This window comes from Nothobranchius furzeri, chromosome 2 (assembly GCF_043380555.1).
Source record: "Nothobranchius furzeri strain GRZ-AD chromosome 2, NfurGRZ-RIMD1, whole genome shotgun sequence".
NCBI classification, from domain to species: Eukaryota; Metazoa; Chordata; class Actinopteri; order Cyprinodontiformes; family Nothobranchiidae; genus Nothobranchius; species Nothobranchius furzeri.
The window spans coordinates 72,066,143-72,092,980 of record NC_091742.1 but is presented as its reverse complement, the minus strand read 5'-3'; the positions used below and the strand labels follow the sequence as shown (position 1 = coordinate 72,092,980).

The 26,838-nt window shown below is 44.8% G+C and overlaps 19 non-coding genes across 19 annotated transcripts; 7 read left to right on the top strand and 12 right to left on the bottom strand.

The window, feature by feature from the left end:
• Positions 1 to 520: 520 nt before the first annotated feature.
• trnag-gcc (transfer RNA glycine (anticodon GCC)) lies at positions 521 to 591 on the bottom strand. Its single transcript has one exon. It is a non-coding gene; the product is annotated as a tRNA-Gly (tRNA).
• Positions 592 to 1,842: 1,251 nt separating this feature from the next.
• On the top strand, positions 1,843 to 1,914 carry trnad-guc (transfer RNA aspartic acid (anticodon GUC)). Its single transcript has one exon. It is a non-coding gene; the product is annotated as a tRNA-Asp (tRNA).
• Positions 1,915 to 2,720: 806 nt separating this feature from the next.
• On the bottom strand, positions 2,721 to 2,791 carry trnag-gcc (transfer RNA glycine (anticodon GCC)). Its single transcript has one exon. It is a non-coding gene; the product is annotated as a tRNA-Gly (tRNA).
• A 1,252-nt stretch (positions 2,792 to 4,043) lies between these two features.
• Positions 4,044 to 4,115, top strand: trnad-guc (transfer RNA aspartic acid (anticodon GUC)). The gene has a single exon. It is a non-coding gene; the product is annotated as a tRNA-Asp (tRNA).
• An 806-nt stretch (positions 4,116 to 4,921) lies between these two features.
• On the bottom strand, positions 4,922 to 4,992 carry trnag-gcc (transfer RNA glycine (anticodon GCC)). The gene has a single exon. It is a non-coding gene; the product is annotated as a tRNA-Gly (tRNA).
• A 2,128-nt stretch (positions 4,993 to 7,120) lies between these two features.
• On the bottom strand, positions 7,121 to 7,191 carry trnag-gcc (transfer RNA glycine (anticodon GCC)). Its single transcript has one exon. It is a non-coding gene; the product is annotated as a tRNA-Gly (tRNA).
• A 1,252-nt stretch (positions 7,192 to 8,443) lies between these two features.
• trnad-guc (transfer RNA aspartic acid (anticodon GUC)) lies at positions 8,444 to 8,515 on the top strand. Its single transcript has one exon. It is a non-coding gene; the product is annotated as a tRNA-Asp (tRNA).
• An 806-nt stretch (positions 8,516 to 9,321) lies between these two features.
• trnag-gcc (transfer RNA glycine (anticodon GCC)) lies at positions 9,322 to 9,392 on the bottom strand. The gene has a single exon. It is a non-coding gene; the product is annotated as a tRNA-Gly (tRNA).
• Positions 9,393 to 10,644: 1,252 nt separating this feature from the next.
• On the top strand, positions 10,645 to 10,716 carry trnad-guc (transfer RNA aspartic acid (anticodon GUC)). The gene has a single exon. It is a non-coding gene; the product is annotated as a tRNA-Asp (tRNA).
• An 806-nt stretch (positions 10,717 to 11,522) lies between these two features.
• Positions 11,523 to 11,593, bottom strand: trnag-gcc (transfer RNA glycine (anticodon GCC)). The gene has a single exon. It is a non-coding gene; the product is annotated as a tRNA-Gly (tRNA).
• Positions 11,594 to 13,723: 2,130 nt separating this feature from the next.
• Positions 13,724 to 13,794, bottom strand: trnag-gcc (transfer RNA glycine (anticodon GCC)). Its single transcript has one exon. It is a non-coding gene; the product is annotated as a tRNA-Gly (tRNA).
• Positions 13,795 to 15,046: 1,252 nt separating this feature from the next.
• On the top strand, positions 15,047 to 15,118 carry trnad-guc (transfer RNA aspartic acid (anticodon GUC)). Its single transcript has one exon. It is a non-coding gene; the product is annotated as a tRNA-Asp (tRNA).
• Positions 15,119 to 15,924: 806 nt separating this feature from the next.
• Positions 15,925 to 15,995, bottom strand: trnag-gcc (transfer RNA glycine (anticodon GCC)). Its single transcript has one exon. It is a non-coding gene; the product is annotated as a tRNA-Gly (tRNA).
• A 2,127-nt stretch (positions 15,996 to 18,122) lies between these two features.
• trnag-gcc (transfer RNA glycine (anticodon GCC)) lies at positions 18,123 to 18,193 on the bottom strand. Its single transcript has one exon. It is a non-coding gene; the product is annotated as a tRNA-Gly (tRNA).
• A 2,127-nt stretch (positions 18,194 to 20,320) lies between these two features.
• trnag-gcc (transfer RNA glycine (anticodon GCC)) lies at positions 20,321 to 20,391 on the bottom strand. The gene has a single exon. It is a non-coding gene; the product is annotated as a tRNA-Gly (tRNA).
• Positions 20,392 to 21,643: 1,252 nt separating this feature from the next.
• On the top strand, positions 21,644 to 21,715 carry trnad-guc (transfer RNA aspartic acid (anticodon GUC)). Its single transcript has one exon. It is a non-coding gene; the product is annotated as a tRNA-Asp (tRNA).
• An 806-nt stretch (positions 21,716 to 22,521) lies between these two features.
• Positions 22,522 to 22,592, bottom strand: trnag-gcc (transfer RNA glycine (anticodon GCC)). Its single transcript has one exon. It is a non-coding gene; the product is annotated as a tRNA-Gly (tRNA).
• A 1,252-nt stretch (positions 22,593 to 23,844) lies between these two features.
• On the top strand, positions 23,845 to 23,916 carry trnad-guc (transfer RNA aspartic acid (anticodon GUC)). The gene has a single exon. It is a non-coding gene; the product is annotated as a tRNA-Asp (tRNA).
• Positions 23,917 to 24,722: 806 nt separating this feature from the next.
• Positions 24,723 to 24,793, bottom strand: trnag-gcc (transfer RNA glycine (anticodon GCC)). Its single transcript has one exon. It is a non-coding gene; the product is annotated as a tRNA-Gly (tRNA).
• Between the last annotated feature and the right edge of the window lie 2,045 nt (positions 24,794 to 26,838).

Here is a 26,838-nt window from a genome sequence, read left to right as displayed (position 1 = left end):
TACGGCATCTTGTTGGAACTCAATTTAACTGTAAGTTGTTTTGTAAGTTGAACCTGAATGCATAAATCAACATTTTTTAGCTTGCTTTCCACATCAACTGCACCACCGTGTCTTCATTTACACTTATTCGTTGAACTGCAGTGATTGATCATTTGATATGTTTTTTAGCTGTCATTTAGGGCAGCAATTGGAACACAGGGTTTCTTCCTAATGTGTCGTTTTTCTCAGCATTTCTGTGGTGGAAACCTTTAGGATGTTCAAACCATCTTTACTCATTGCCACAGCTCCAAGGGTAACCAATAAATGCTGTCTGACGACAATTGTTGCACATCATGCAATGCCATCTGTTGGCATAGATGTTTCAAAAGGCCAGTTGAGGAATAGGCGCATGAAGAGTAAGAGGTATTTGTTCGTATTGGTGAGCGAATCACTGCCTGTCACATGAGAGACTTGGATTATAGATGACTACTAACTTTGATCAATGCATTGGACAGGCCTTGGAATTCTATCCAACAGAGGTTGCATTGGCCGGGAATCGAACCCGGGCCTCCCGCGTGGCAGGCGAGAATCCTACCACTGGACCACCAATGCACACAAGCGCATTAGCAACGCCAGTACTCTTGGTGCACAGGACGGTAACACGAGCAGGCTTTTTTTTTTCTTTTCGGTACTGGACTTCTAGCCTTTGGGTATCACGATTGTTACATTCTCTGCCTGTTAATTTGCTCAGCATTTCTGTGGTGACAAACATGAGGACCTTCAAAGAAGGTTTACCCATTGTAAACATCACAAGTTGTACAAATAACACTTTTTGGACCATGCATGGGAGTCCAGGACAAGGTCCGGCGGCTATCAGTCCAGCCCTTAACCGGGGCCCGAAACGACTTCCGTGCGTGGATGGCAAAATCACCACCAGCATAAAAACACACTGTCGACTGGTTATTAAAAAATTAAAGGGTGCAATTTAATTTAGATACTCACTCTCTCCCTGAGTGGCAGACTCGCCCTGAGTCCGTGCGCGAGAGCCTGTTAATGGAAGTTCGTCTGCGGAGATAAACAGCCGGCCGATGGGGCAATTCTAAGCCCCCCGGACTTTGATGAGGAAGTGGCGCCATGCGGCTCTCCGAAGGCGAACTCCCACTGAAGGGATCTGCTCTCCCGGGTTTCAGCACCAAAAACGTTGGGTAATTTTTATTTGTCCTGTATTACCTCAAAGAAAACTCAGAGCACACATAGAGGGATTAGATTGATAATTTGGTACATTGTAAACAACCTTAAACAGACAACAAACACATACTTTGCAAAGTGTGAGATACTTTGCAAAGGGTGAGAAGAATCAATCCACACCAGTCGAAAACCAGTTTCCTCTCACCCCGAGTCGAAACTCTGGAGTGAATTTATTTGCAAGAACACACACACACCCATAAATTCCTCAAAAACCCCCTTGGCCTCAGGAATCCACAGAAGACAAAAGGGATTCTTCAGATAATAGATCAACGAGTCTCTTGGCCAGGGCAAGACGGTGTTCCTGCAGAAGAGACTCCCGGTCTGGCCGGTTTGGCCTCCATATAATAGAACAAAAGTGCCTAAAGCATAAAGGAGTTGCTGCAAACATTTTAATGTAAATAAGTACCTCAAGCAGAAAGGAAGCCCTCAGGCAGAAAGGAATTCCTGCAAACATTTAGGGTGAGGTAACTCTGTTTGACAATCAGATTTATCTATCAGTAAAAGTCACAAGTTGTACAAATAACACTTTTTGGACCATGCATGTTGCCAATCGTGCAAAGCCAGCCAATGACATTTATATAGCGGGTGAGTAGTTGGCTGATACAGAATGTGAGTTCCTCGTTAGTATAGTGGACAGTATCCCCGCCTGTCACGCGGGAGACCGGGGTTCGATTCCCCGACGGGGAGACCGCAGTTAACTTTAGCTTGATGCATTGAACAAAATGGCCAATTTTGCACTTGACCATCACTTCAACTGCTGGTTTTTAACCCCAGGCCTCTTGCGTGGCAGCTGTTGAATGCTACCACTGGCCTATCAACCAGGACACGCTAAACTTTATGGCCTGCACGTATCACGCATGGCACAGTAAAATGTGCAGCCTTCATTTTCTTTTCACAATAGTTACTTCTACTTGTTTTTCACATTGTCCCTGAGGTCTCTACATGTTTGTAATGGAAGCTTTTTGTATTTTGATACGGCATCTTGTTGGAACTCAATTTAACTGTAAGTTGTTTTGTAAGTTGAACCTGAATGCATAAATCAACATTTTTTAGCTTGCTTTCCACATCAACTGCACCACCGTGTCTTCATTTACACTTATTCGTTGAACTGCAGTGATTGATCATTTGATATGTTTTTTAGCTGTCATTTAGGGCAGCCATTGGAACACAGGGTTTCTTCCTAATGTGTCGTTTTTCTCAGCATTTCTGTGGTGGAAACCTTTAGGATGTTCAAACCATCTTTACTCATTGCCACAGCTCCAAGGGTAACCAATAAATGCTGTCTGACGACAATTGTTGCACATCATGCAATGCCATCTGTTGGCATAGATGTTTCAAAAGGCCAGTTGAGGAATAGGCGCATGAAGAGTAAGAGGTCTTTGTTCGTATTGGTGAGCGAATCACTGCCTGTCACATGAGAGACTTGGATTATAGATGACTACTAACTTTGATCGACTCATTGGACAGGCCTTGGAATTCTATCCAACAGAGGTTGCATTGGCCGGGAATCGAACCCGGGCCTCCCGCGTGGCAGGCGAGAATCCTACCACTGGACCACCAATGCACACAAGCGCATTAGCAACACCAGTACTCTTGGTGCACAGGACGGTAACACGAGCAGGCTTTTTTTTTTTCTTTTCGGTACTGGACTTCTAGCCTTTGGGTATCACGATTGTTACACTTTCTGCCTGTTAATTTGCTCAGCATTTCTGTGGTGACAAACATGAGGACCTTCAAAGAAGGTTTACCCATTGTAAACATCACAAGTTGTACAAATAACACTTTTTGGACCATGCATGGGAGTCCAGGACAAGGTCCGGCGGCTATCAGTCCAGCCCTTAACCGGGGCCCGAAATGACTTTCGTGCGTGGATGGCAAAATCACCACCAGCATAAAACCACACTGTCGACTGGTTATTAAAAAATTAAAGGGTGCAATTTAATTTAGGTACTCACTCTCTCCCTGAGTGGCAGACTCGCCCTGAGTCCGTGCGCGAGAGCCTGTTAATGGAAGTTCGTCTGCGGAGATAAACAGCCGGCCGATGGGGCAATTCTCAGCCCCCCGGACTTTGATGAGGAAGTGGCGCCATGCGGCTCTCCGAAGGCGAACTCCCACCGAAGGGATCTGCTCTCCCGGGTTTCAGCACCAAAAACGTTGGGTAATTTTTATTTGTCCTGTATTACCTCAAAGAAAACTCAGAGCACACATAGAGGGATTAGATTGATAATTTGGTACATTGTAAACAACCTTAAACAGACAACAAACACATACTTTGCAAAGTGTGAGATACTTTGCAAAGGGTGAGAAGAATCAATCCACACCAGTCGAAAACCAGTTTCCTCTCACCCCGAGTCGAAACTCTGGAGTGAATTTATTTGCAAGAACACACACACACCCATAAATTCCTCAAAAACCCCCTTGGCCTCAGGAATCCACAGAAGACAAAAGGGATTCTTCAGATAATAGATCAACGAGTCTCTTGGCCAGGGCAAGACGGTGTTCCTGCAGAAGAGACTCCCGGTCTGGCCGGTTTGGCCTCCGTATAATAGAACAAAAGTGCCTAAAGCATAAAGGAGTTGCTGCAAACATTTTAATGTAAATAAGTACCTCAAGCAGAAAGGAAGCCCTCAGGCAGAAAGGAATTCCTGCAAACATTTAGGGTGAGGTAACTCTGTTTGACAATCAGATTTATCTATCAGTAAAAGTCACAAGTTGTACAAAGAACACTTTTTGGACCATGCATGTTGCCAATCGTGCAAAGCCAGCCAATGACATTTATATAGCGGGTGAGTAGTTGGCTGATACAGAACGTGAGTTCCTCGTTAGTATAGTGGACAGTATCCCCGCCTGTCACGCGGGAGACCGGGGTTCGATTCCCCGACGGGGAGACCGCAGTTAACTTTAGCTTGATGCATTGAACAAAATGGCCAATTTTGCACTTGACCATCACTTCAACTGCTGGTATTTAACCCCAGGTCTCTTGCGTGGCAGCTGTTGAATGCTACCACTGGCCTATCAACCAGGACACGCTAACCTTTATGGCCTGCACGTATCACGCATGGCACAGTAAAATGTGCAGCCTTCATTTTCTTTTCACAAAAGTTACTTCTACTTGTTTTTCACATTGTCCCTGAGGTCTCTACATGTTTGTAATGGAAGCTTTTTGTATTTTGATACGGCATCTTGTTGGAACTCAATTTAACTGTAAGTCGTTTTGTAAGTTGAACCTGAATGCATAAATCAACATTTTTTAGCTTGCTTTCCACATCAACTGCACCACCGTGTCTTCATTTACACTTATTCGTTGAACTGCAGCGATTGATCATTTGATATGTTTTTTAGCTGTCATTTAGGACAGCCATTGGAACACAGGGTTTCTTCCTAATGTGTCGTTTTTCTCAGCATTTCTGTGGTGGAAACCTTTAGGATGTTCAAACCATCTTTACTCATTGCCACAGCTCCAAGGGTAACCAATAAATGCTGTCTGACGACAATTGTTGCACATCATGCAATGCCATCTGTTGGCATAGATGTTTCAAAAGGCCAGTTGAGGAATAGGCGCATGATGAGTAAGAGGTCTTTGTTCGTATTGGTAAGCGAATCACTGCCTGTCACATGAGACACTTGGATTATAGATGACTACTAACTTTGATCGATGCATTGGACAGGCCTTGGAATTCTATCCAACAGAGGTTGCATTGGCCGGGAATCGAACCCGGGCCTCCCGCGTGGCAGGCGAGAATCCTACCACTGGACCACCAATGCACACAAGCGCATTAGCAACACCAGTACTCTTGGTGCACAGGACGGTAACACGAGCAGGCTTTTTTTTTTCTTTTCGGTACTGGACTTCTAGCCTTTGGGTATCACGATTGTTACACTTTCTGCCTGTTAATTTGCTCAGCATTTCTGTGGTGACAAACATGAGGACCTTCAAAGAAGGTTTACCCATTGCAAACATCACAAGTTGTACAAATAACACTTTTTGGACCATGCATGGGAGTCCAGGACAAGGTCCGGCGGCTATCAGTCCAGCCCTTAACCGGGGCCCGAAATGACTTTCGTGCGTGGATGGCAAAATCACCACCAGCATAAAACCACACTGTCGACTGGTTATTAAAAAATTAAAGGGTGCAATTTAATTTAGGTACTCACTCTCTCCCTGAGTGGCAGACTCGCCCTGAGTCCGTGCGCGAGAGCCTGTTAATGGAAGTTCGTCTGCGGAGATAAACAGCCGGCCGATGGGGCAATTCTCAGCCCCCCGGACTTTGATGAGGAAGTGGCGCCATGCGGCTCTCCGAAGGCGAACTCCCACCGAAGGGATCTGCTCTCCTGGGTTTCAGCACCAAAAACGTTGGGTAATTTTTATTTGTCCTGTATTACCTCAAAGAAAACTCAGAGCACACATAGAGGGATTAGATTGATAATTTGGTACATTGTAAACAACCTTAAACAGACAACAAACACATACTTTGCAAAGTGTGAGATACTTTGCAAAGGGTGAGAAGAATCAATCCACACCAGTCGAAAACCAGTTTCCTCTCACCCCGAGTCGAAACTCTGGAGTGAATTTATTTGCAAGAACACACACACACCCATAAATTCCTCAAAAACCCCCTTGGCCTCAGGAATCCACAGAAGACAAAAGGGATTCTTCAGATAATAGATCAACGAGTCTCTTGGCCAGGGCAAGACGGTGTTCCTGCAGAAGAGACTCCCGGTCTGGCCGGTTTGGCCTCCATATAATAGAACAAAAGTGCCTAAAGCATAAAGGAGTTGCTGCAAACATTTTAATGTAAATAAGTACCTCAAGCAGAAAGGAAGCCCTCAGGCAGAAAGGAATTCCTGCAAACATTTAGGGTGAGGTAACTCTGTTTGACAATCAGATTTATCTATCAATAAAAGTCACAAGTTGTACAAAGAACACTTTTTGGACCATGCATGTTGCCAATCGTGCAAAGCCAGCCAATGACATTTATATAGCGGGTGAGTAGTTGGCTGATATAGAATGTGAGTTCCTCGTTAGTATAGTGGACAGTATCCCTGCCTGTCACGCAGGAGACCGGGGTTCTATTCCCCGACGGGGAGACCGCGGTAAACTTTAGCTTGATGCATTGAACAAAATGGCCAATTTTGCACTTGACCATCACTTCAACTGCTGGTTTTTAACCCCAGGCCTCTTGCGTGGCAGCTGTTGAATGCTACCACTGGCCTATCAACCAGGACACGCTAAACTTTATGGCCTGCACGTATCACGCATGGCACAGTAAAATGTGCAGCCTTCATTTTCTTTTCACAATAGTTACTTCTACTTGTTTTTCACATTGTCCCTGAGGTCTCTACATGTTTGTAATGGAAGCTTTTTGTATTTTGATACGGCATCTTGTTGGAACTCAATTTAACTGTAAGTCGTTTTGTAAGTTGAACCTGAATGCATAAATCAACATTTTTTAGCTTGCTTTCCACATCAACTGCACCACCGTGTCTTCATTTACACTTATTCGTTGAACTGCAGTGATTGATCATTTGATATGTTTTTAGCTGTCATTTAGGACAGCCATTGGAACACAGGGTTTCTTCCTAATGTGTCGTTTTTCTCAGCATTTCTGTGGTGGAAACCTTTAGGATGTTCAAACCATCTTTACTCATTGCCACAGCTCCAAGGGTAACCAATAAATGCTGTCTGACGACAATTGTTGCACATCATGCAATGCCATCTGTTGGCATAGATGTTTCAAAAGGCCAGTTGAGGAATAGGCGCATGATGAGTAAGAGGTCTTTGTTCGTATTGGTAAGCGAATCACTGCCTGTCACATGAGACACTTGTATTATAGATGACTACTAAATTTGATCGATGCATTGGACAGGCCTTTGAATTCTATCCAACAGAGGTTGCATTGGCCGGGAATCGAACCCGGGCCTCCCGCGTGGCAGGTGAGAATCCTACCACTGGACCACCAATGCACACAAGCGCATTAGCAACACCAGTACTCATGGTGCACAGGACGGTAACACGAGCAGGCTTTTTTTTTTCTTTTCGGTACTGGACTTCTAGCCTTTGGGTATCACGATTGTTACACTTTCTGCCTGTTAATTTGCTCAGCATTTCTGTGGTGACAAACATGAGGACCTTCAAAGAAGGTTTACCCATTGTAAACATCACAAGTTGTACAAATAACACTTTTTGGACCATGCATGGGAGTCCAGGACAAGGTCCGGCGGCTATCAGTCCAGCCCTTAACCGGGGCCCGAAATGACTTTCGTGCGTGGATGGCAAAATCACCACCAGCATAAAACCACACTGTCGACTGGTTATTAAAAAAGTTAAAAGGTGCAATTTAATTTAGGTACTCACTCTCTCCCTGAGTGGCAGACTCGCCCTGAGTCCGTGCGCGAGAGCCTGTTAATGGAAGTTCGTCTGCGGAGATAAACAGCCGGCCGATGGGGCAATTCTCAGCCCCCCGGACTTTGATGAGGAAGTGGCGCCATGCGGCTCTCCGAAGGCGAACTCCCACCGAAGGGATCTGCTCTCCCGGGTTTCAGCACCAAAAACGTTGGGTAATTTTTATTTGTCCTGTATTACCTCAAAGAAAACTCAGAGCACACATAGAGGGATTAGATTGATAATTTGGTACATTGTAAACAACCTTAAACAGACAACAAACACATACTTTGCAAAGTGTGAGATACTTTGCAAAGGGTGAGAAGAATCAATCCACACCAGTCGAAAACCAGTTTCCTCTCACCCCGAGTCGAAACTCTGGAGTGAATTTATTTGCAAGAACACACACACACCCATAAATTCCTCAAAAACCCCCTTGGCCTCAGGAATCCACAGAAGACAAAAGGGATTCTTCAGATAATAGATCAACGAGTCTCTTGGCCAGGGCAAGACGGTGTTCCTGCAGAAGAGACTCCCGGTCTGGCCGGTTTGGCCTCCATATAATAGAACAAAAGTGCCTAAAGCATAAAGGAGTTGCTGCAAACATTTTAATGTAAATAAGTACCTCAAGCAGAAAGGAAGCCCTCAGGCAGAAAGGAATTCCTGCAAACATTTAGGGTGAGGTAACTCTGTTTGACAATCAGATTTATCTATCAGTAAAAGTCACAAGTTGTACAAATAACACTTTTTGGACCATGCATGTTGCCAATCGTGCAAAGCCAGCCAATGACATTTATATAGCGGGTGAGTAGTTGGCTGATACAGAATGTGAGTTCCTCGTTAGTATAGTGGACCTTATCCCCGCCTGTCACGCGGGAGACCGGGGTTCGATTCCCCGACGGGGAGACCGCAGTTAACTTTAGCTTGATGCATTGAACAAAATGGCCAATTTTGCACTTGACCATCACTTCAACTGCTGGTATTTAACCCCAGGTCTCTTGCGTGGCAGCTGTTGAATGCTACCACTGGCCTATCAACCAGGACACGCTAACCTTTATGGCCTGCACGTATCACGCATGGCACAGTAAAATGTGCAGCCTTCATTTTCTTTTCACAAAAGTTACTTCTACTTGTTTTTCACATTGTCCCTGAGGTCTCTACATGTTTGTAATGGAAGCTTTTTGTATTTTGATACGGCATCTTGTTGGAACTCAATTTAACTGTAAGTCGTTTTGTAAGTTGAACCTGAATGCATAAATCAACATTTTTTAGCTTGCTTTCCACATCAACTGCACCACCGTGTCTTCATTTACACTTATTCGTTGAACTGCAGTGATTGATCATTTGATATGTTTTTTAGCTGTCATTTAGGGCAGCCATTGGAACACAGGGTTTCTTCCTAATGTGTCGTTTTTCTCAGCATTTCTGTGGTGGAAACCTTTAGGATGTTCAAACCATCTTTACTCATTGCCACAGCTCCAAGGGTAACCAATAAATGCTGTCTGACGACAATTGTTGCACATCATGCAATGCCATCTGTTGGCATAGATGTTTCAAAAGGCCAGTTGAGGAATAGGCGCATGATGAGTAAGAGGTCTTTGTTCGTATTGGTAAGCGAATCACTGCCTGTCACATGAGAGACTTGGATTATAGATGACTACTAACTTTGATCGATGCATTGGACAGGCCTTGGAATTCTATCCAACAGAGGTTGCATTGGCCGGGAATCGAACCCGGGCCTCCCGCGTGGCAGGCGAGAATCATACCACTGGACCACCAATGCACACAAGCGCATTAGCAACACCAGTACTCTTGGTGCACAGGACGGTAACACGAGCAGGCTTTTTTTTTTTCTTTTCGGTACTGGACTTCTAGCCTTTGGGTATCACGATTGTTACACTTTCTGCCTGTTAATTTGCTCAGCATTTCTGTGGTGACAAACATGAGGACCTTCAAAGAAGGTTTACCCATTGTAAACATCACAAGTTGTACAAATAACACTTTTTGGACCATGCATGGGAGTCCAGGACAAGGTCCGGCGGCTATCAGTCCAGCCCTTAACCGGGGCCCGAAATGACTTTCGTGCGTGGATGGCAAAATCACCACCAGCATAAAACCACACTGTCGACTGGTTATTAAAAAATTAAAGGGTGCAATTTAATTTAGGTACTCACTCTCTCCCTGAGTGGCAGACTCGCCCTGAGTCCGTGCGCGAGAGCCTGTTAATGGAAGTTCGTCTGCGGAGATAAACAGCCGGCCGATGGGGCAATTCTCAGCCCCCCGGACTTTGATGAGGAAGTGGCGCCATGCGGCTCTCCGAAGGCGAACTCCCACCGAAGGGATCTGCTCTCCTGGGTTTCAGCACCAAAAACGTTGGGTAATTTTTATTTGTCCTGTATTACCTCAAAGAAAACTCAGAGCACACATAGAGGGATTAGATTGATAATTTGGTACATTGTAAACAACCTTAAACAGACAACAAACACATACTTTGCAAAGTGTGAGATACTTTGCAAAGGGTGAGAAGAATCAATCCACACCAGTCGAAAACCAGTTTCCTCTCACCCCGAGTCGAAACTCTGGAGTGAATTTATTTGCAAGAACACACACACCCCCATAAATTCCTCAAAAACCCCCTTGGCCTCAGGAATCCACAGAAGACAAAAGGGATTCTTCAGATAATAGATCAACGAGTCTCTTGGCCAGGGCAAGACGGTGTTCCTGCAGAAGAGACTCCCGGTCTGGCCGGTTTGGCCTCCATATAATAGAACAAAAGTGCCTAAAGCATAAAGGAGTTGCTGCAAACATTTTAATGTAAATAAGTACCTCAAGCAGAAAGGAAGCCCTCAGGCAGAAAGGAATTCCTGCAAACATTTAGGGTGAGGTAACTCTGTTTGACAATCAGATTTATCTATCAGTAAAAGTCACAAGTTGTACAAATAACACTTTTTGGACCATGCATGTTGCCAATCGTGCAAAGCCAGCCAATGACATTTATATAGCGGGTGAGTAGTTGGCTGATACAGAATGTGAGTTCCTCGTTAGTATAGTGGACAGTATCCCCGCCTGTCACGCGGGAGACCGGGGTTCGATTCCCCGACGGGGAGACCGCAGTTAACTTTAGCTTGATGCATTGAACAAAATGGCCAATTTTGCACTTGACCATCACTTCAACTGCTGGTATTTAACCCCAGGTCTCTTGCGTGGCAGCTGTTGAATGCTACCACTGGCCTATCAACCAGGACATGCTAACCTTTATGGCCTGCACGTATCACGCATGGCACAGTAAAATGTGCAGCCTTCATTTTCTTTTCACAAAAGTTACTTCTACTTGTTTTTCACATTGTCCCTGAGGTCTCTACATGTTTGTAATGGAAGCTTTTTGTATTTTGATACGGCATCTTGTTGGAACTCAATTTAACTGTAAGTCGTTTTGTAAGTTGAACCTGAATGCATAAATCAACATTTTTTAGCTTGCTTTCCACATCAACTGCACCACCGTGTCTTCATTTACACTTATTCGTTGAACTGCAGTGATTGATCATTTGATATGTTTTTTAGCTGTCATTTAGGGCAGCCATTGGAACACAGGGTTTCTTCCTAATGTGTCGTTTTTCTCAGCATTTCTGTGGTGGAAACCTTTAGGATGTTCAAACCATCTTTACTCATTGCCACAGCTCCAAGGGTAACCAATAAATGCTGTCTGACGACAATTGTTGCACATCATGCAATGCCATCTGTTGGCATAGATGTTTCAAAAGGCCAGTTGAGGAATAGGCGCATGATGAGTAAGAGGTCTTTGTTCGTATTGGTAAGCGAATCACTGCCTGTCACACGAGAGACTTGGATTATAGATGACTACTAACTTTGATCGATGCATTGGACAGGCCTTGGAATTCTATCCAACAGAGGTTGCATTGGCCGGGAATCGAACCCGGGCCTCCCGCGTGGCAGGCGAGAATCCTACCACTGGACCACCAATGCACACAAGCGCATTAGCAACACCAGTACTCTTGGTGCACAGGACGGTAACACGAGCAGGCTTTTTTTTTTTCTTTTCGGTACTGGACTTCTAGCCTTTGGGTATCACGATTGTTACACTTTCTGCCTGTTAATTTGCTCAGCATTTCTGTGGTGACAGACATGAGGACCTTCAAAGAAGGTTTACCCATTGTAAACATCACAAGTTGTACAAATAACACTTTTTGGACCATGCATGGGAGTCCAGGACAAGGTCCGGCGGCTATCAGTCCAGCCCTTAACCGGGGCCCGAAATGACTTTCGTGCGTGGATGGCAAAATCACCACCAGCATAAAACCACACTGTCGACTGGTTATTAAAAAATTAAAGGGTGCAATTTAATTTAGGTACTCACTCTCTCCCTGAGTGGCAGACTCGCCCTGAGTCCGTGCGCGAGAGCCTGTTAATGGAAGTTCGTCTGCGGAGATAAACAGCCGGCCGATGGGGCAATTCTCAGCCCCCCGGACTTTGATGAGGAAGTGGCGCCATGCGGCTCTCCGAAGGCGAACTCCCACCGAAGGGATCTGCTCTCCTGGGTTTCAGCACCAAAAACGTTGGGTAATTTTTATTTGTCCTGTATTACCTCAAAGAAAACTCAGAGCACACATAGAGGGATTAGATTGATAATTTGGTACATTGTAAACAACCTTAAACAGACAACAAACACATACTTTGCAAAGTGTGAGATACTTTGCAAAGGGTGAGAAGAATCAATCCACACCAGTCGAAAACCAGTTTCCTCTCACCCCGAGTCGAAACTCTGGAGTGAATTTATTTGCAAGAACACACACACCCCCATAAATTCCTCAAAAACCCCCTTGGCCTCAGGAATCCACAGAAGACAAAAGGGATTCTTCAGATAATAGATCAACGAGTCTCTTGGCCAGGGCAAGACGGTGTTCCTGCAGAAGAGACTCCCGGTCTGGCCGGTTTGGCCTCCATATAATAGAACAAAAGTGCCTAAAGCATAAAGGAGTTGCTGCAAACATTTTAATGTAAATAAGTACCTCAAGCAGAAAGGAAGCCCTCAGGCAGAAAGGAATTCCTGCAAACATTTAGGGTGAGGTAACTCTGTTTGACAATCAGATTTATCTATCAGTAAAAGTCACAAGTTGTACAAATAACACTTTTTGGACCATGCATGTTGCCAATCGTGCAAAGCCAGCCAATGACATTTATATAGCGGGTGAGTAGTTGGCTGATACAGAATGTGAGTTCCTCGTTAGTATAGTGGACACTATCCCCGCCTGTCACGCGGGAGACCGGGGTTCGATTCCCCGACGGGGAGACCGCAGTTAACTTTAGCTTGATGCATTGAACAAAATGGCCAATTTTGCACTTGACCATCACTTCAACTGCTGGTTTTTAACCCCAGGCCTCTTGCGTGGCAGCTGTTGAATGCTACCACTGGCCTATCAACCAGGACACGCTAAACTTTATGGCCTGCACGTATCACGCATGGCACAGTAAAATGTGCAGCCTTCATTTTCTTTTCACAATAGTTACTTCTACTTGTTTTTCACATTGTCCCTGAGGTCTCTACATGTTTGTAATGGAAGCTTTTTGTATTTTGATACGGCATCTTGTTGGAACTCAATTTAACTGTAAGTTGTTTTGTAAGTTGAACCTGAATGCATAAATCAACATTTTTTAGCTTGCTTTCCACATCAACTGCACCACCGTGTCTTCATTTACACTTATTCGTTGAACTGCAGTGATTGATCATTTGATATGTTTTTTAGCTGTCATTTAGGGCAGCCATTGGAACACAGGGTTTCTTCCTAATGTGTCGTTTTTCTCAGCATTTCTGTGGTGGAAACCTTTAGGATGTTCAAACCATCTTTACTCATTGCCACAGCTCCAAGGGTAACCAATAAATGCTGTCTGTCGACAATTGTTGCACATCATGCAATGCCATCTGTTGGCATAGATGTTTCAAAAGGCCAGTTGAGGAATAGGCGCATGAAGAGTAAGAGGTCTTTGTTCGTATTGGTGAGCGAATCACTGCCTGTCACATGAGAGACTTGGATTATAGATGACTACTAACTTTGATCGACTCATTGGACAGGCCTTGGAATTCTATCCAACAGAGGTTGCATTGGCCGGGAATCGAACCCGGGCCTCCCGCGTGGCAGGTGAGAATCCTACCACTGGACCACCAATGCACACAAGCGCATTAGCAACACCAGTACTCTTGGTGCACAGGACGGTAACACGAGCAGGCTTTTTTTTTTTCTTTTCGGTACTGGACTTCTAGCCTTTGGGTATCACGATTGTTACACTTTCTGCCTGTTAATTTGCTCAGCATTTCTGTGGTGACAAACATGAGGACCTTCAAAGAAGGTTTACCCATTGTAAACATCACAAGTTGTACAAATAACACTTTTTGGACCATGCATGGGAGTCCAGGACAAGGTCCGGCGGCTATCAGTCCAGCCCTTAACCGGGGCCCGAAATGACTTTCGTGCGTGGATGGCAAAATCACCACCAGCATAAAACCACACTGTCGACTGGTTATTAAAAAATTAAAGGGTGCAATTTAATTTAGGTACTCACTCTCTCCCTGAGTGGCAGACTCGCCCTGAGTCCGTGCGCGAGAGCCTGTTAATGGAAGTTCGTCTGCGGAGATAAACAGCCGGCCGATGGGGCAATTCTCAGCCCCCCGGACTTTGATGAGGAAGTGGCGCCATGCGGCTCTCCGAAGGCGAACTCCCACCGAAGGGATCTGCTCTCCCGGGTTTCAGCACCAAAAACGTTGGGTAATTTTTATTTGTCCTGTATTACCTCAAAGAAAACTCAGAGCACACATAGAGGGATTAGATTGATAATTTGGTACATTGTAAACAACCTTAAACAGACAACAAACACATACTTTGCAAAGTGTGAGATACTTTGCAAAGGGTGAGAAGAATCAATCCACACCAGTCGAAAACCAGTTTCCTCTCACCCCGAGTCGAAACTCTGGAGTGAATTTATTTGCAAGAACACACACACCCCCATAAATTCCTCAAAAACCCCCTTGGCCTCAGGAATCCACAGAAGACAAAAGGGATTCTTCAGATAATAGATCAACGAGTCTCTTGGCCAGGGCAAGACGGTGTTCCTGCAGAAGAGACTCCCGGTCTGGCCGGTTTGGCCTCCATATAATAGAACAAAAGTGCCTAAAGCATAAAGGAGTTGCTGCAAACATTTTAATGTAAATAAGTACCTCAAGCAGAAAGGAAGCCCTCAGGCAGAAAGGAATTCCTGCAAACATTTAGGGTGAGGTAACTCTGTTTGACAATCAGATTTATCTATCAGTAAAAGTCACAAGTTGTACAAATAACACTTTTTGGACCATGCATGTTGCCAATCGTGCAAAGCCAGCCAATGACATTTATATAGCGGGTGAGTAGTTGGCTGATACAGAACGTGAGTTCCTCGTTAGTATAGTGGACAGTATCCCCGCCTGTCACGCGGGAGACCGGGGTTCGATTCCCCGACGGGGAGACCGCAGTTAACTTTAGCTTGATGCATTGAACAAAATGGCCAATTTTGCACTTGACCATCACTTCAACTGCTGGTATTTAACCCCAGGTCTCTTGCGTGGCAGCTGTTGAATGCTACCACTGGCCTATCAACCAGGACACGCTAACCTTTATGGCCTGCACGTATCACGCATGGCACAGTAAAATGTGCAGCCTTCATTTTCTTTTCACAAAAGTTACTTCTACTTGTTTTTCACATTGTCCCTGAGGTCTCTACATGTTTGTAATGGAAGCTTTTTGTATTTTGATACGGCATCTTGTTGGAACTCAATTTAACTGTAAGTCGTTTTGTAAGTTGAACCTGAATGCATAAATCAACATTTTTTAGCTTGCTTTCCACATCAACTGCACCACCGTGTCTTCATTTACACTTATTCGTTGAACTGCAGTGATTGATCATTTGATATGTTTTTTAGCTGTCATTTAGGACAGCCATTGGAACACAGGGTTTCTTCCTAATGTGTCGTTTTTCTCAGCATTTCTGTGGTGGAAACCTTTAGGATGTTCAAACCATCTTTACTCATTGCCACAGCTCCAAGGGTAACCAATAAATGCTGTCTGACGACAATTGTTGCACATCATGCAATGCCATCTGTTGGCATAGATGTTTCAAAAGGCCAGTTGAGGAATAGGCGCATGATGAGTAAGAGGTCTTTGTTCGTATTGGTAAGCGAATCACTGCCTGTCACATGAGAGACTTGGATTATAGATGACTACTAACTTTGATCGATGCATTGGACAGGCCTTGGAATTCTATCCAACAGAAGTTGCATTGGCCGGGAATCGAACCCGGGCCTCCCGCGTGGCAGGCAAGAATCCTACCACTGGACCACCAATGCACACAAGCGCATTAGCAACACCAGTACTCTTGGTGCACAGGACGGTAACACGAGCAGGCTTTTTTTTTTCTTTTCGGTACTGGACTTCTAGCCTTTGGGTATCACGATTGTTACACTTTCTGCCTGTTAATTTGCTCAGCATTTCTGTGGTGACAGACATGAGGACCTTCAAAGAAGGTTTACCCATTGTAAACATCACAAGTTGTACAAATAACACTTTTTGGACCATGCATGGGAGTCCAGGACAAGGTCCGGCGGCTATCAGTCCAGCCCTTAACCGGGGCCCGAAATGACTTTCGTGCGTGGATGGCAAAATCACCACCAGCATAAAACCACACTGTCGACTGGTTATTAAAAAATTAAAGGGTGCAATTTAATTTAGGTACTCACTCTCTCCCTGAGTGGCAGACTCGCCCTGAGTCCGTGCGCGAGAGCCTGTTAATGGAAGTTCGTCTGCGGAGATAAACAGCCGGCCGATGGGGCAATTCTCAGCCCCCCGGACTTTGATGAGGAAGTGGCGCCATGCGGCTCTCCGAAGGCGAACTCCCACCGAAGGGATCTGCTCTCCTGGGTTTCAGCACCAAAAACGTTGGGTAATTTTTATTTGTCCTGTATTACCTCAAAGAAAACTCAGAGCACACAGAGGGATTAGATTGATAATTTGGTACATTGTAAACAACCTTAAACAGACAACAAACACATACTTTGCAAAGTGTGAGATACTTTGCAAAGGGTGAGAAGAATCAATCCACACCAGTCGAAAACCAGTTTCCTCTCACCCCGAGTCGAAACTCTGGAGTGAATTTATTTGCAAGAACACACACACACCCATAAATTCCTCAAAAACCCCCTTGGCCTCAGGAATCCACAGAAGACAAAAGGGATTCTTCAGATAATAGATCAACGAGTCTCTTGGCCAGGGCAAGACGGTGTTCCTGCAGAAGAGACTCCCGGTCTGGCCGGTTTGGCCTCCATATAATAGAACAAAAGTGCCTAAAGCATAAAGGAGTTGCTGCAAACATTTTAATGTAAATAAGTACCTCAAGCAGAAAGGAAGCCCTCAGGCAGAAAGGAATTCCTGCAAACATTTAGGGTGAGGTAACTCTGTTTGACAATCAGATTTATCTATCAGTAAAAGTCACAAGTTGTACAAATAACACTTTTTGGACCATGCATGTTGCCAATCGTGCAAAGCCAGCCAATGACATTTATATAGCGGGTGAGTAGTTGGCTGATACAGAATGTGAGTTCCTCGTTAGTATAGTGGACACTATCCCCGCCTGTCACGCGGGAGACCGGGGTTCGATTCCCCGACGGGGAGACCGCAGTTAACTTTAGCTTGATGCATTGAACAAAATGGCCAATTTTGCACTTGACCATCACTTCAACTGCTGGTTTTAGACCCCAGGCCTCTTGCGTGGCAGCTGTTGAATGCTACCACTGGCCTATCAACCAGGACACGCTAAACTTTATGGCCTGCATTTATCACGCATGGCACAGTAAAATGTGCAGCCTTCATTTTCTTTTCACAATAGTTACTTCTACTTGGTTTTCACATTGTCCCTGAGGTCTCTACATGTTTGTAATGGAAGCTTTTTGTATTTTGATACGGCATCTTGTTGGAACTCAATTTAACTGTAAGTTGTTTTGTAAGTTGAACCTGAATGCATAAATCAACATTTTTTAGCTTGCTTTCCACATCAACTGCACCACCGTGTCTTCATTTACACTTATTCGTTGAACTGCAGTGATTGATCATTTGATATGTTTTTTAGCTGTCATTTAGGGCAGCCATTGGAACACAGGGTTTCTTCCTAATGTGTCATTTTTCTCAGCATTTCTGTGGTGGAAACCTTTAGGATGTTCAAACCATCTTTACTCATTGCCACAGCTCCAAGGGTAACCAATAAATGCTGTCTGACGACAATTGTTGCACATCATGCAATGCCATCTGTTGGCATAGATGTTTCAAAAGGCCAGTTGAGGAATAGGCGCATGAAGAGTAAGAGGTCTTTGTTCGTATTGGTGAGCGAATCACTGCCTGTCACATGAGAGACTTGGATTATAGATGACTACTAACTTTGATCGATGCATTGGACAGGCCTTGGAATTCTATCCAACAGAGGTTGCATTGGCCGGGAATCGAACCCAGGCCTCCCGCGTGGCAGGCGAGAATCCTACCACTGGACCACCAATGCACACAAGCGCATTAGCAACGCCAGTACTCTTGGTGCACAGGACGGTAACACGAGCAGGCTTTTTTTTTCTTTTCGGTACTGGACTTCTAGCCTTTGGGTATCACGATTGTTACATTCTCTGCCTGTTAATTTGCTCAGCATTTCTGTGGTGACAAACATGAGGACCTTCAAAGAAGGTTTACCCATTGTAAACATCACAAGTTGTACAAATAACACTTTTTGGACCATGCATGGGAGTCCAGGACAAGGTCCGGCGGCTATCAGTCCAGCCCTTAACCGGGGCCCGAAACGACTTTCGTGCGTGGATGGCAAAATCACCACCAGCGTAAAACCACACTGTCGACTGGTTATTAAAAAATTAAAGGGTGCAATTTAATTTAGGTACTCACTCTCTCCCTGAGTGGCAGACTCGCCCTGAGTCCGTGCGCGAGAGCCTGTTAATGGAAGTTCGTCTGCGGAGATAAACAGCCGGCCGATGGGGCAATTCTCAGCCCCCCGGACTTTGATGAGGAAGTGGCGCCATGCGGCTCTCCGAAGGCGAACTCCCACCGAAGGGATCTGCTCTCCCGGGTTTCAGCACCAAAAACGTTGGGTAATTTTTATTTGTCCTGTATTACCTCAAAGAAAACTCAGAGCACACATAGAGGGATTAGATTGATAATTTGGTACATTGTAAACAACCTTAAACAGACAACAAACACATACTTTGCAAAGTGTGAGATACTTTGCAAAGGGTGAGAAGAATCAATCCACACCAGTCGAAAACCAGTTTCCTCTCACCCCGAGTCGAAACTCTGGAGTGAATTTATTTGCAAGAACACACACACACCCATAAATTCCTCAAAAACCCCCTTGGCCTCAGGAATCCACAGAAGACAAAAGGGATTCTTCAGATAATAGATCAACGAGTCTCTTGGCCAGGGCAAGACGGTGTTCCTGCAGAAGAGACTCCCGGTCTGGCCGGTTTGGCCTCCATATAATAGAACAAAAGTGCCTAAAGCATAAAGGAGTTGCTGCAAACATTTTAATGTAAATAAGTACCTCAAGCAGAAAGGAAGCCCTCAGGCAGAAAGGAATTCCTGCAAACATTTAGGGTGAGGTAACTCTGTTTGACAATCAGATTTATCTATCAATAAAAGTCACAAGTTGTACAAAGAACACTTTTTGGACCATGCATGTTGCCAATCGTGCAAAGCCAGCCAATGACATTTATATAGCGGGTGAGTAGTTGGCTGATATAGAATGTGAGTTCCTCGTTAGTATAGTGGACAGTATCCCTGCCTGTCACGCAGGAGACCGGGGTTCTATTCCCCGACGGGGAGACCGCGGTAAACTTTAGCTTGATGCATTGAACAAAATGGCCAATTTTGCACTTGACCATCACTTCAACTGCTGGTTTTTAACCCCAGGCCTCTTGCGTGGCAGCTGTTGAATGCTACCACTGGCCTATCAACCAGGACACGCTAAACTTTATGGCCTGCACGTATCACGCATGGCACAGTAAAATGTGCAGCCTTCATTTTCTTTTCACAATAGTTACTTCTACTTGTTTTTCACATTGTCCCTGAGGTCTCTACATGTTTGTAATGGAAGCTTTTTGTATTTTGATACGGCATCTTGTTGGAACTCAATTTAACTGTAAGTCGTTTTGTAAGTTGAACCTGAATGCATAAATCAACATTTTTTAGCTTGCTTTCCACATCAACTGCACCACCGTGTCTTCATTTACACTTATTCGTTGAACTGCAGTGATTGATCATTTGATATGTTTTTAGCTGTCATTTAGGACAGCCATTGGAACACAGGGTTTCTTCCTAATGTGTCGTTTTTCTCAGCATTTCTGTGGTGGAAACCTTTAGGATGTTCAAACCATCTTTACTCATTGCCACAGCTCCAAGGGTAACCAATAAATGCTGTCTGACGACAATTGTTGCACATCATGCAATGCCATCTGTTGGCATAGATGTTTCAAAAGGCCAGTTGAGGAATAGGCGCATGATGAGTAAGAGGTCTTTGTTCGTATTGGTAAGCGAATCACTGCCTGTCACATGAGACACTTGTATTATAGATGACTACTAAATTTGATCGATGCATTGGACAGGCCTTTGAATTCTATCCAACAGAGGTTGCATTGGCCGGGAATCGAACCCGGGCCTCCCGCGTGGCAGGCGAGAATCCTACCACTGGACCACCAATGCACACAAGCGCATTAGCAACACCAGTACTCATGGTGCACAGGACGGTAACACGAGCAGGCTTTTTTTTTTCTTTTCGGTACTGGACTTCTAGCCTTTGGGTATCACGATTGTTACACTTTCTGCCTGTTAATTTGCTCAGCATTTCTGTGGTGACAAACATGAGGACCTTCAAAGAAGGTTTACCCATTGTAAACATCACAAGTTGTACAAATAACACTTTTTGGACCATGCATGGGAGTCCAGGACAAGGTCCGGCGGCTATCAGTCCAGCCCTTAACCGGGGCCCGAAATGACTTTCGTGCGTGGATGGCAAAATCACCACCAGCATAAAACCACACTGTCGACTGGTTATTAAAAAAGTTAAAAGGTGCAATTTAATTTAGGTACTCACTCTCTCCCTGAGTGGCAGACTCGCCCTGAGTCCGTGCGCGAGAGCCTGTTAATGGAAGTTCGTCTGCGGAGATAAACAGCCGGCCGATGGGGCAATTCTCAGCCCCCCGGACTTTGATGAGGAAGTGGCGCCATGCGGCTCTCCGAAGGCGAACTCCCACCGAAGGGATCTGCTCTCCCGGGTTTCAGCACCAAAAACGTTGGGTAATTTTTATTTGTCCTGTATTACCTCAAAGAAAACTCAGAGCACACATAGAGGGATTAGATTGATAATTTGGTACATTGTAAACAACCTTAAACAGACAACAAACACATACTTTGCAAAGTGTGAGATACTTTGCAAAGGGTGAGAAGAATCAATCCACACCAGTCGAAAACCAGTTTCCTCTCACCCCGAGTCGAAACTCTGGAGTGAATTTATTTGCAAGAACACACACACACCCATAAATTCCTCAAAAACCCCCTTGGCCTCAGGAATCCACAGAAGACAAAAGGGATTCTTCAGATAATAGATCAACGAGTCTCTTGGCCAGGGCAAGACGGTGTTCCTGCAGAAGAGACTCCCGGTCTGGCCGGTTTGGCCTCCATATAATAGAACAAAAGTGCCTAAAGCATAAAGGAGTTGCTGCAAACATTTTAATGTAAATAAGTACCTCAAGCAGAAAGGAAGCCCTCAGGCAGAAAGGAATTCCTGCAAACATTTAGGGTGAGGTAACTCTGTTTGACAATCAGATTTATCTATCAGTAAAAGTCACAAGTTGTACAAATAACACTTTTTGGACCATGCATGTTGCCAATCGTGCAAAGCCAGCCAATGACATTTATATAGCGGGTGAGTAGTTGGCTGATACAGAATGTGAGTTCCTCGTTAGTATAGTGGACCTTATCCCCGCCTGTCACGCGGGAGACCGGGGTTCGATTCCCCGACGGGGAGACCGCAGTTAACTTTAGCTTGATGCATTGAACAAAATGGCCAATTTTGCACTTGACCATCACTTCAACTGCTGGTATTTAACCCCAGGTCTCTTGCGTGGCAGCTGTTGAATGCTACCACTGGCCTATCAACCAGGACACGCTAACCTTTATGGCCTGCACGTATCACGCATGGCACAGTAAAATGTGCAGCCTTCATTTTCTTTTCACAAAAGTTACTTCTACTTGTTTTTCACATTGTCCCTGAGGTCTCTACATGTTTGTAATGGAAGCTTTTTGTATTTTGATACGGCATCTTGTTGGAACTCAATTTAACTGTAAGTCGTTTTGTAAGTTGAACCTGAATGCATAAATCAACATTTTTTAGCTTGCTTTCCACATCAACTGCACCACCGTGTCTTCATTTACACTTATTCGTTGAACTGCAGTGATTGATCATTTGATATGTTTTTTAGCTGTCATTTAGGGCAGCCATTGGAACACAGGGTTTCTTCCTAATGTGTCGTTTTTCTCAGCATTTCTGTGGTGGAAACCTTTAGGATGTTCAAACCATCTTTACTCATTGCCACAGCTCCAAGGGTAACCAATAAATGCTGTCTGACGACAATTGTTGCACATCATGCAATGCCATCTGTTGGCATAGATGTTTCAAAAGGCCAGTTGAGGAATAGGCGCATGATGAGTAAGAGGTCTTTGTTCGTATTGGTAAGCGAATCACTGCCTGTCACATGAGAGACTTGGATTATAGATGACTACTAACTTTGATCGATGCATTGGACAGGCCTTGGAATTCTATCCAACAGAGGTTGCATTGGCCGGGAATCGAACCCGGGCCTCCCGCGTGGCAGGCGAGAATCATACCACTGGACCACCAATGCACACAAGCGCATTAGCAACACCAGTACTCTTGGTGCACAGGACGGTAACACGAGCAGGCTTTTTTTTTTTCTTTTCGGTACTGGACTTCTAGCCTTTGGGTATCACGATTGTTACACTTTCTGCCTGTTAATTTGCTCAGCATTTCTGTGGTGACAAACATGAGGACCTTCAAAGAAGGTTTACCCATTGTAAACATCACAAGTTGTACAAATAACACTTTTTGGACCATGCATGGGAGTCCAGGACAAGGTCCGGCGGCTATCAGTCCAGCCCTTAACCGGGGCCCGAAATGACTTTCGTGCGTGGATGGCAAAATCACCACCAGCATAAAACCACACTGTCGACTGGTTATTAAAAAATTAAAGGGTGCAATTTAATTTAGGTACTCACTCTCTCCCTGAGTGGCAGACTCGCCCTGAGTCCGTGCGCGAGAGCCTGTTAATGGAAGTTCGTCTGCGGAGATAAACAGCCGGCCGATGGGGCAATTCTCAGCCCCCCGGACTTTGATGAGGAAGTGGCGCCATGCGGCTCTCCGAAGGCGAACTCCCACCGAAGGGATCTGCTCTCCTGGGTTTCAGCACCAAAAACGTTGGGTAATTTTTATTTGTCCTGTATTACCTCAAAGAAAACTCAGAGCACACATAGAGGGATTAGATTGATAATTTGGTACATTGTAAACAACCTTAAACAGACAACAAACACATACTTTGCAAAGTGTGAGATACTTTGCAAAGGGTGAGAAGAATCAATCCACACCAGTCGAAAACCAGTTTCCTCTCACCCCGAGTCGAAACTCTGGAGTGAATTTATTTGCAAGAACACACACACCCCCATAAATTCCTCAAAAACCCCCTTGGCCTCAGGAATCCACAGAAGACAAAAGGGATTCTTCAGATAATAGATCAACGAGTCTCTTGGCCAGGGCAAGACGGTGTTCCTGCAGAAGAGACTCCCGGTCTGGCCGGTTTGGCCTCCATATAATAGAACAAAAGTGCCTAAAGCATAAAGGAGTTGCTGCAAACATTTTAATGTAAATAAGTACCTCAAGCAGAAAGGAAGCCCTCAGGCAGAAAGGAATTCCTGCAAACATTTAGGGTGAGGTAACTCTGTTTGACAATCAGATTTATCTATCAGTAAAAGTCACAAGTTGTACAAATAACACTTTTTGGACCATGCATGTTGCCAATCGTGCAAAGCCAGCCAATGACATTTATATAGCAGGTGAGTAGTTGGCTGATACAGAATGTGAGTTCCTCGTTAGTATAGTGGACAGTATCCCTGCCTGTCACGCGGGAGACCGGGGTTCGATTCCCCGACGGGGAGACCGCAGTTAACTTTAGCTTGATGCATTGAACAAAATGGCCAATTTTGCACTTGACCATCACTTCAACTGCTGGTATTTAACCCCAGGTCTCTTGCGTGGCAGCTGTTGAATGCTACCACTGGCCTATCAACCAGGACACGCTAACCTTTATGGCATGCACGTATCACGCATGGCACAGTAAAATGTGCAGCCTTCATTTTCTTTTCACAATAGTTACTTCTACCTGTTTTTCTCATTGTCCCTGAGGTCTCTACATGTTTGTAATGGAAGCTTTTTGTATTTTGATACGGCATCTTGTTGGAACTCAATTTAACTGTAAGTCGTTTTGTAAGTTCAACCTGAATGCATAAATCAACATTTTTTAGCTTGCTTTCCACATAAACTGCACCACCGTGTCTTCATTTACACTTATTCGTTGAACTGCAGTGATTGATCATTTGATATGTTTTTTAGCTGTCATTTAGGACAGCCATTGGAACACAGGGTTTCTTCCTAATGTGTCGTTTTTCTCAGGATTTCTGTGGTGGAAACCTTTAGGATGTTCAAACCATCTTTACTCATTGCCACAGCTCCAAGGGTAACCAATAAATGCTGTCTGACGACAATTGTTGCACATCATGCAATGCCATCTGTTGGCATAGATGTTTCAAAAGGCCAGTTGAGGAATAGGCACATGAAGAGTAAGAGGTCGGTGTTCGTATTGGTGAGCGAATCACTGCCTGTCACATGAGAGACTTGGATTATAGATGACTACTAACTTTGATCGATGAATTGGACAGGCTTTGGAATTCTATCCAACAGAGGTTGCATTGGACAGGAATCGAACCCGGGCCTCCCGCGTGGCAGGCGAGAATCCTACCACTGGACCACCAATGCACACACGCGCATTAGCAACGCCAGTACTCTTGGTGCACAGGACGGTAACACGAGCAGGCTTTTTTTTTTTTCTTTTCGGTACTGGACTTCTAGCCTTTGGGTATCACGATTGTTACACTTTCTGCCTGTTAATTTGCTCAGCATTTATGTGGTGACAAACATGAGGACCTTCAAAGAAGGTTTACCCATTGTAAACATCACAAGTTGTACAAATAACACTTTTTGGACCATGCATGGGAGTCCAGGACAAGGTCCGGCGGCTATCAGTCCAGCCCTTAACCGGGGCCCGAAACGACTTTCGTGCGTGGATGGCAAAATCACCACCAGCGTAAAACCACACTGTCGACTGGTTATTAAAAAATTAAAGGGTGCAATTTAATTTAGGTACTCACTCTCTCCCTGAGTGGCAGACTCGCCCTGAGTCCGTGCGCGAGAGCCTGTTAATGGAAGTTCGTCTGCGGAGATAAACAGCCGGCCGATGGGGCAATTCTCAGCCCCCCGGACTTTGATGAGGAAGTGGCGGCATGCGGCTCTCCGAAGGCGAACTCCCACTGAAGGGATCTGCTCTCCCGGGTTTCAGCACCAAAATCGTTGGGTAATTTTTATTTGTCCTGTATTACCTCAAAGAAAACTCAGAGCACACACAGAGGGATTAGATTGATAATTTGGTACATTGTAAACAACCTTAAACAGACAACGAACACATACTTTGCAAAGTGTGAGATACTTTGCAAAGGGTGAGAAGAATCAATCCACACCAGTCGAAAACCAGTTTCCTCTCACCCCGAGTCGAAACTCTGGAGTGAATTTATTTGCAAGAACACACACACACCCATAAATTCCTCAAAAACCCCCTTGGCCTCAGGAATCCACAGAAGACAAAAGGGATTCTTCAGATAATAGATCAACGAGTCTCTTGGCCAGGGCAAGATGGTGTTCCTGCAGAAGAGACTCCCGGTCTGGCCGGTTTGGCCTCCATATAATAGAACAAAAGTGCCTAAAGCATAAAGGAGTTGCTGCAAACATTTTAATGTAAATAAGTACCTCAAGCAGAAAGGAAGCCCTCAGGCAGAAAAGAATTCCTGCAAACATTTAGGGTGAGGTAACTCTGTTTGACAATCAGATTTATCTATCAGTAAAAGTCACAAGTTGTACAAATAACACTTTTTGGACCAGGCATGTTGCCAATCATGCAAAGCCAGCCAATGACATTTATATGGCGGGTGAGTAGCTGGCTGATGCAGAATGTGAGTTCCTCGTTAGTATAGTGGACAGTATCCCCGCCTGTCACGCGGGACACCGGGCTTCGATTCCCCGACGGGGAGACCGCAGGTAACTTTAGCTTGATGCATTGAACAAAATGGCCAATTTTGCACTTGACCATCACTTCAACTGCTGGTATTTAACCCCAGGTCTCTTGCGTGGCAGCTGTTGAATGCTACCACTGGCCTACCAACCAGGACACGCTAACCTTTATGGCATGCACGTATCACGCATGGCACAGTAAAATGTGCAGCCTTCATTTTCTTTTCACAATAGTTACTTCTACCTGTTTTTCTCATTGTCCCTGAGGTCTCTACATGTTTGTAATGGAAGCTTTTTGTATTTTGATACGGCATCTTGTTGGAACTCAATTTAACTGTAAGTCGTTTTGTAAGTTCAACCTGAATGCATAAATCAACATTTTTTAGCTTGCTTTCCACATAAACTGCACCACCGTGTCTTCATTTACACTTATTCGTTGAAATGCAGTGATTGATCATTTGATATGTTTTTTAGCTGTCATTTAGGACAGCCATTGGAACACAGGGTTTCTTCCTAATGTGTCGTTTTTCTCAGGATTTCTGTGGTGGAAACCTTTAGGATGTTCAAACCATCTTTACTCATTGCCACAGCTCCAAGGGTAACCAATAAATGCTGTCTGACGACAATTGTTGCACATCATGCAATGCCATCTGTTGGCATAGATGTTTCAAAAGGTCAGTTGAGGAATAGGCACATGAAGAGTAAGAGGTCGGTGTTTGTATTGGTGAGCGAATCACTGC